Here is a 6,000-nt window from a genome sequence, read left to right as displayed (position 1 = left end):
TGATCTTCGTTATCTGTTTTCCAAACTTTGGTTATCCCTGCCTTTCAGTTCCTTCAAACTGCCTCTGCTATGACTCTCTGTACTACTACTATTAGACTGTCTGTAGCTAAGCTTGCCCTGTTGGCCACTCTTTAGTTAAGGTTTTCTTTTGAATACAGCTGTGATAGAACAATAGCTGTAGCCACTGAGTCCACTCCTGTCCTTTGCGTTGTTCTCTTTAATCTCTAGGCTTTGACAATTCCCACAAACAAAATGCACAACTAGATGTTTGCCTAGTATTTTTTGTTAGGATAGTAGTACATACTACTACTGTTGTGGGTATTCTGCACAGCCACATACAGAACTATGCACAAGAAAATAGGATGTTGGTGATGGGAGGGTGGACCTTACTTACACCTCATTCAGAACTCTGAACTCACAATTCCCTGACCGACTAGCTATAGTGTCTCATTAGTCATTATGTCCACTCGCAAACCCCCACATGAAGATACCCAATAATTTTATTACGGGACCCAGACCATGATAACACCCTTTAACTCACTCACTCGAGTAAGTCCACAACACCACACCAAATATACCACAGAGTCCATGTGTAAGTTCAAAAGGTTTATTTATTTCAAATAATAACAAGCTTTGTAAGTTGTTCCATGAAATTACATCCAGCTCCAACATGCAAAATAAAGAAGTTTAAACTAAGCATTTGTACAACTAGTGCATGATAGAGATCTGTATGAATTCTGGGAGACCCCTCACCGTTGAACGTACACTGGTTTTATGCATCTTTCGTATGCTCTTCAAATCTCTGGTTCGTAGAAGGGAATCTTCTGCCTATTATGAGAAAAATGGGGCACGTTAGACAGTATAACACAATTATGCAAGCTTTTTGCAGTCATGCCAAAAAGTGTAACATTATGGCTAAGCAATAGGGACTAACTAAACTCCATAAAAAAAGTGGCTTGTTTTTCAACCTCTTCACTTGTATGCAACACTCATGTGGCCTTCAAGGCGTCTTACTGCACAACAAGCTGCGAGGTAACACGCGCAAAAGAGTAGACATGAATCTAAAATGGTTACATGGCTCAGGCTAACTTTCCTAAGACCAGAGTTGGAGTAGAGATGAGATGACCCTAGGGACCATATAATAATACTACTAATGTCTGTCTTCTGACTCTACTGTAGTGCGCAATATGGACTAGTGATGATTAATTTTGTACTTTAACTGTTTTTTCAATCTTCCTTCCTGGTGAAAACGAGAAAAATAGGGGTAGGTGTACAGGCATTTAAAAAGGTGTCCTTTTTTTTATAGGTGCACTACCAGTACCAACCACAAGTGCCGGCGAGGACAGCGGCGATGCCAATGCTGCCATTTAGGAGAGGGCAGAAGATGCGGCACCTGCAGGAGCACCAGTGGGGGAGGAAACAGCAGCAGTGGGGGGTGGTAAGTTATATTCATTACTTATTGCCATTACTAGCTGGAAGGGGAACACTTCACTCACTGTACTCTGAGACTTATTAAGTAAGTATGAACTTGAAGTTGTACTGAACAAGATACAACGGTTGAAGAAGACACCCTTTACATAGCATTACCAATGCATTAGCAATAGCATTACCAATGTGAGTTGTTTAAACAAAGGCCTCTTCTATCAGACTCCAACTCAGCTGTTAAAGTTATGGAGAAGACTAAAAGTCAGATCAGATGACCTTAATGGATGTGTTGAACAAAAAGGGAAAGAAGTAGGGTGGAATGAGGAAGGACGACAGAGATGTAATACGACAAGCAGAGAAGGATTCTTTGGAAGCAGCATGCAGGTGGCTGATAAGAATCAGATGCATGGGTTGTTGAAGGATGGGTGGAAGGTGAAAGAAGATGCCTGCCTGGGTGTGCGACGCAATATGGGTGGATAGTGGATAGCAAGAATCATCAGCAGTGTTTGTATCAAACCCAAAGCCAAGGCAAGGGAGGAAGGAGTGGACGCATGGGTGGTTGTTGGTGAAAGTGAAACCAGCTAAGGTTTGTTAAGCGATACACATAACAAAAGAATGATAGACATTTACTTTTAATGGATGGATGCCCCTGGATGTATTCATCATAGGTGGAGACTGTCACTGGATGCAGACGCAGTCTTACTTTGAAGAGAATGTAAAAGAAACTGCGCCAGAGTAGCAAAGCAGAGGGTCATCATATATTATATAAAAGTAGGATTTCATTTCAGAATACAGTTGATGACTCAGTAGTTTACAAGCACATCCTGTATTATATATATTATCAAGCGCCTTCCTCTGACTCCAAGGACCACTTCCTACCTATGAGGGTTGTCTATCTCTTGGTTACACAATCAATAAACAAAGTACCTTATGCATTAGCGGTCGGTGGTGGGAATTCTGGCGGGTGGTGGTGCGGAGAGTGGGAGGGGCAGGGTGGGGGGTGGTAAACTATGGATTCTGAGTGCAGTACGCACCACAAAATGTGTTTTATTTATTTATATGTTTACTTACCAGTAATTGTCTGCAATCCATAGTTTGCTCCCTCCACCCTTCCCCTTCCCAAGTCACTGCCCACCAGCACTCCCACCTCTGACCGCTACTGGACTGATATGTCGTTCTATATAAGTAATGATCATTGGATCAGAGGTATATTATATTATTATTAATCTGCCTTTTTGTAGTCGCCAGGGCACAGTGAAATTGAGCAATTGCCCTTCATGTAACAGAAAGAGTATGGCCAGTGCCACCCGTAATCGAAAAATATACAAGCTTCCCCACCTGCAGCTTAGTAAATACAAGTAACAGGCGTCTGCGTATTGACTCGTATGTTGGTCTTGGACGCAAGCTTAGCTGACTGAGCTGGCTTGCCGGCTACAGCCTACAACAAGGTTATGTAATTTATCTAAACTACAGATAAGAAAAAGACAGGTGTTCTTCTGTGAACTGGAGTCCATCCATACTACTAGGGCAAGTATAATGCCGGAAAAAACTCCAACAAATGTTAGAGGCCAGGGAAGCAGGAGGATAGATACTTACCCCAAATGTTATGTACTGCGCTTACTAGTGCTACTGTGCCGCTATGTGTTGAATTAATTTTGTATTACTATTTTGCTAAGAGTTTTGGTTACAATTCTGTTTCTTTCTTTATAGATCCTCCTTCCCAAAAACCAACACGGAAGGAGTTGGCAGCCAGGGCCCGGCAACGGAAACTGCAGGCCATCTATGAGGAATACCGCCGGCTGGTGGATCAGGCAGAGGAGGAGGCGGCGGCAGCAGCTGATGCCTCTTCCAATGCCCCGGGCCCCAGCCAGGTCCATCCTGCCGGAGTACGGAGCCGCGGTCAGGCAGCAGCCCACCGCCGCCATTTTTCAACATCTACTCCCCCCCACATGGATGCAAATGTAAGTGCCGTGCATTTCGCAAGCAACTTCTCCTCCGGATGGCACAGCTGGAGGACCAATTAGAGGAGCGCGTAAATATTCTCGTAGACAAACACCTTAAAGCCCGCCGATTGTAAATGGACCCTGTTAATTTGCCCCTTTTTTAGAACTTTTGTTGGTGGGTGGAAATTGGGTGTTGGGGTTTCTTATTTTTTGGACATTGGTTGGACTTGATCATTGGTTGGGGTTAGGGGCAGGGGTGGGTGAGGTGTGGGGTAGTTTATTTTTTGTTATGAAATAAATGTAATTTATTTATACTTACACATACGATGTTAATGTTTTGTGGGGGTTACTGTTTCACAAATTTATGTACGTCACAAGGTTTACTTGCAGATGCAGGGCAGCTGCCAGTGTTTGATTTAAATGACCTTCCAATTGTGTAACATGCAAACAGATAGATGCTGTACACCTCACTGAGTTATATTTTTCCTACTATGTTATGTTATATTTGTTTTTATATAGCGCGCGGCTACTCAAAAAGAGTGTCCCGGCGCTTTAGCAATGAGACTTACGATGAGATAACACAACACAGCAGTAAAAACAAAAAAAGGGGAACCCAATAGAAGAAGAGGAAAAAAAGCCTAAAGATTAAACAACCAGGTCTTTAAACCCTTCCTGAAAGCAAGTAAGCTGGAGGCACCCCGAAGAGTCAGCGGCAGAGAATTCCACAGCTGTGGTGCCAGCAGTCCAAAGGAGCGACCTCCAATGCGAGCTCTTTTTACACGTGGCACCACCGCAAGAAACAGTGACTCCGATCTGAGAGCGCGGGCCGGATGATAAAAGGCAAGTCTCCTTTGGAGGTACTTCGCTCCCCCAGCATGGAGAGCATTATAGGCCAGAGTCAGTGTCTTAAAGGTGATCCGCTTGCGGATAGGCAGCCAGTGTAGGGTCTGCAAGAGACCCGCAGCACTGGCTCGCCTATTTAAGCCGTAAATGGCTCTAGCCGCAGCGTTCTGCACAACCTGTAGCCGCTGCAGCAGGTACTCTGGCAGGCCCAGGTAAAGGACATTAGCATAATCCAGCCTGGACCCGATCAGAGCCTGCACGGTCAATTTCCGGTGTTCTTCCGATAAAAGGGGTAGAAACTTCCTCAGCACCTTAAGGAGGCCAAAGCAGGTACCCGTCACCCCAAGGACCTGGGATCTCATCGTCAGGCCCTTGTCCATCTTGACCCCCAGGTTCTTAGCAACTAAAGATGGACAGGATGGTGGAAACATGTTGATGGGCCACCAAGTTTGTTTCTCAGAGTTGCACTTGAGGCCGCTCAGATGAAACCAACTGAAGACAGCCTCAAGGCAATCCCGGATACTCTCTCCATTAAAATCTCCTCCACTCTTACAAGAGAAGAGGAGCTGTGTGTCGTCGGCATAGGATACGATCCGGGCCCCAAAAGACTCCGCCAATGCCGCCAAAGGGGTCATAAAGATGTTAAAGAGGGTCGGGCTCAATATAGAGCCCTGCGGGACCCCGACACCCAGTGGCGGCATCACGGCGGAGTCCGGGGAGGCCCAGACCGTTTGTCGGCGGTCAGCTAGAAATGATGAAAACCAGCTGAGCACCGTCCCCCTGAAGCCAATCTCATAGAGTCTAGCGAGAAGGCCCTCATGGGGAACGGTGTCGAAGGCCGCCGACAAGTCCAACACGACCAGCATAGCCTTACCCCCAGAGTCCAGGACCCCTTTGATGTCTTCCGACACCTCCAGGAGCGCAGTCTCTGTGCTGAGGTTTGGGCGGAAGCCGGATTGGGAGGCGTGCAAAATCTCATGCATTTCCAGGAAATTTGAGAGGACCGTATGTATGTGCTTCTCCAGAATTTTCATAAGAGCTGGCAAGAGAGAAATCGGTCTGTAATTGACCAATGCCTCAGGATCGAGGCCAGGCTTCTTCAGCAGAGGGATGACCATTGCATGCTTCCATGCTTGCGGAACCAAACCCTGGCTCAACGAGAGGTTCAAAAGTGGATTGGCCAACGGATTTAAAACTTCTGCCATTTTTGACATAAACTTAGCTGGGCAAGGGTCCAAAGGCGACCCAGATTTAAGATTGCCCATAAGCACTAAGGAAGCAGAGGCTGAAATGGGGGGGAAGACTGCCAACATCGGGCCTGATAAGACCGCGAGACACGAGCCATCCTCGATATTAATTGACCCTACAGGTGCTGCCAGCTGAAAAGAGTCCTGGATAAGCTTGATCTTGCTAGTAAAGAAGTTAGCAAGATCCGCAGCCCAGGACTTGGGGGGCATACCTCGGGAGGTATTGGAACGGGGGGCTGTGAATTCTCTAACTATGGAAAAGATTTCCTTACAGGAGTTGGAGGCAGCCTCTATTCTCCCAGCAAGATAAACCTTTTTTCCAAGGCGGATGTCCCGCTGATATGCCTTAACCGCTGTCTTATAAAGCAGTCTAGCCTTAGAATCATATTGAGAGCGCCAGGCTCTTTCCGCCACCTTACAAGACTGTCGGGCGGATGACAATGCCGCAGTGAACCAAGGGGCCGAAACCCGTTTCGGTGTTGAGCGGGGGGCCATCACTGGGGCAAGGTCATTTAACCTGTCCAACAGCCAGACCTGCAGAG

General features: G+C 46.3%; 1 long non-coding RNA gene across 4 annotated transcripts in view; it reads right to left on the bottom strand.

The window, feature by feature from the left end:
* Positions 1 to 602: 602 nt before the first annotated feature.
* LOC144807812 (uncharacterized) overlaps positions 603 to 6,000 on the bottom strand; it is a 176,216-nt gene continuing 170,818 nt past the window's right edge. For all 4 annotated transcript variants that reach the window (XR_013606454.1, XR_013606452.1, XR_013606451.1 and 1 more), the window contains one exon: positions 603 to 828. This is a non-coding gene — a long non-coding RNA (uncharacterized LOC144807812). The remainder of the gene's footprint in view (positions 829 to 6,000) is intronic.

Source organism: Lissotriton helveticus, chromosome 1_2, assembly GCF_964261635.1.
Source record: "Lissotriton helveticus chromosome 1_2, aLisHel1.1, whole genome shotgun sequence".
NCBI classification, from domain to species: domain Eukaryota; kingdom Metazoa; phylum Chordata; class Amphibia; order Caudata; family Salamandridae; genus Lissotriton; species Lissotriton helveticus.
This window is presented reverse-complemented; position numbering and strand designations above follow the sequence as displayed.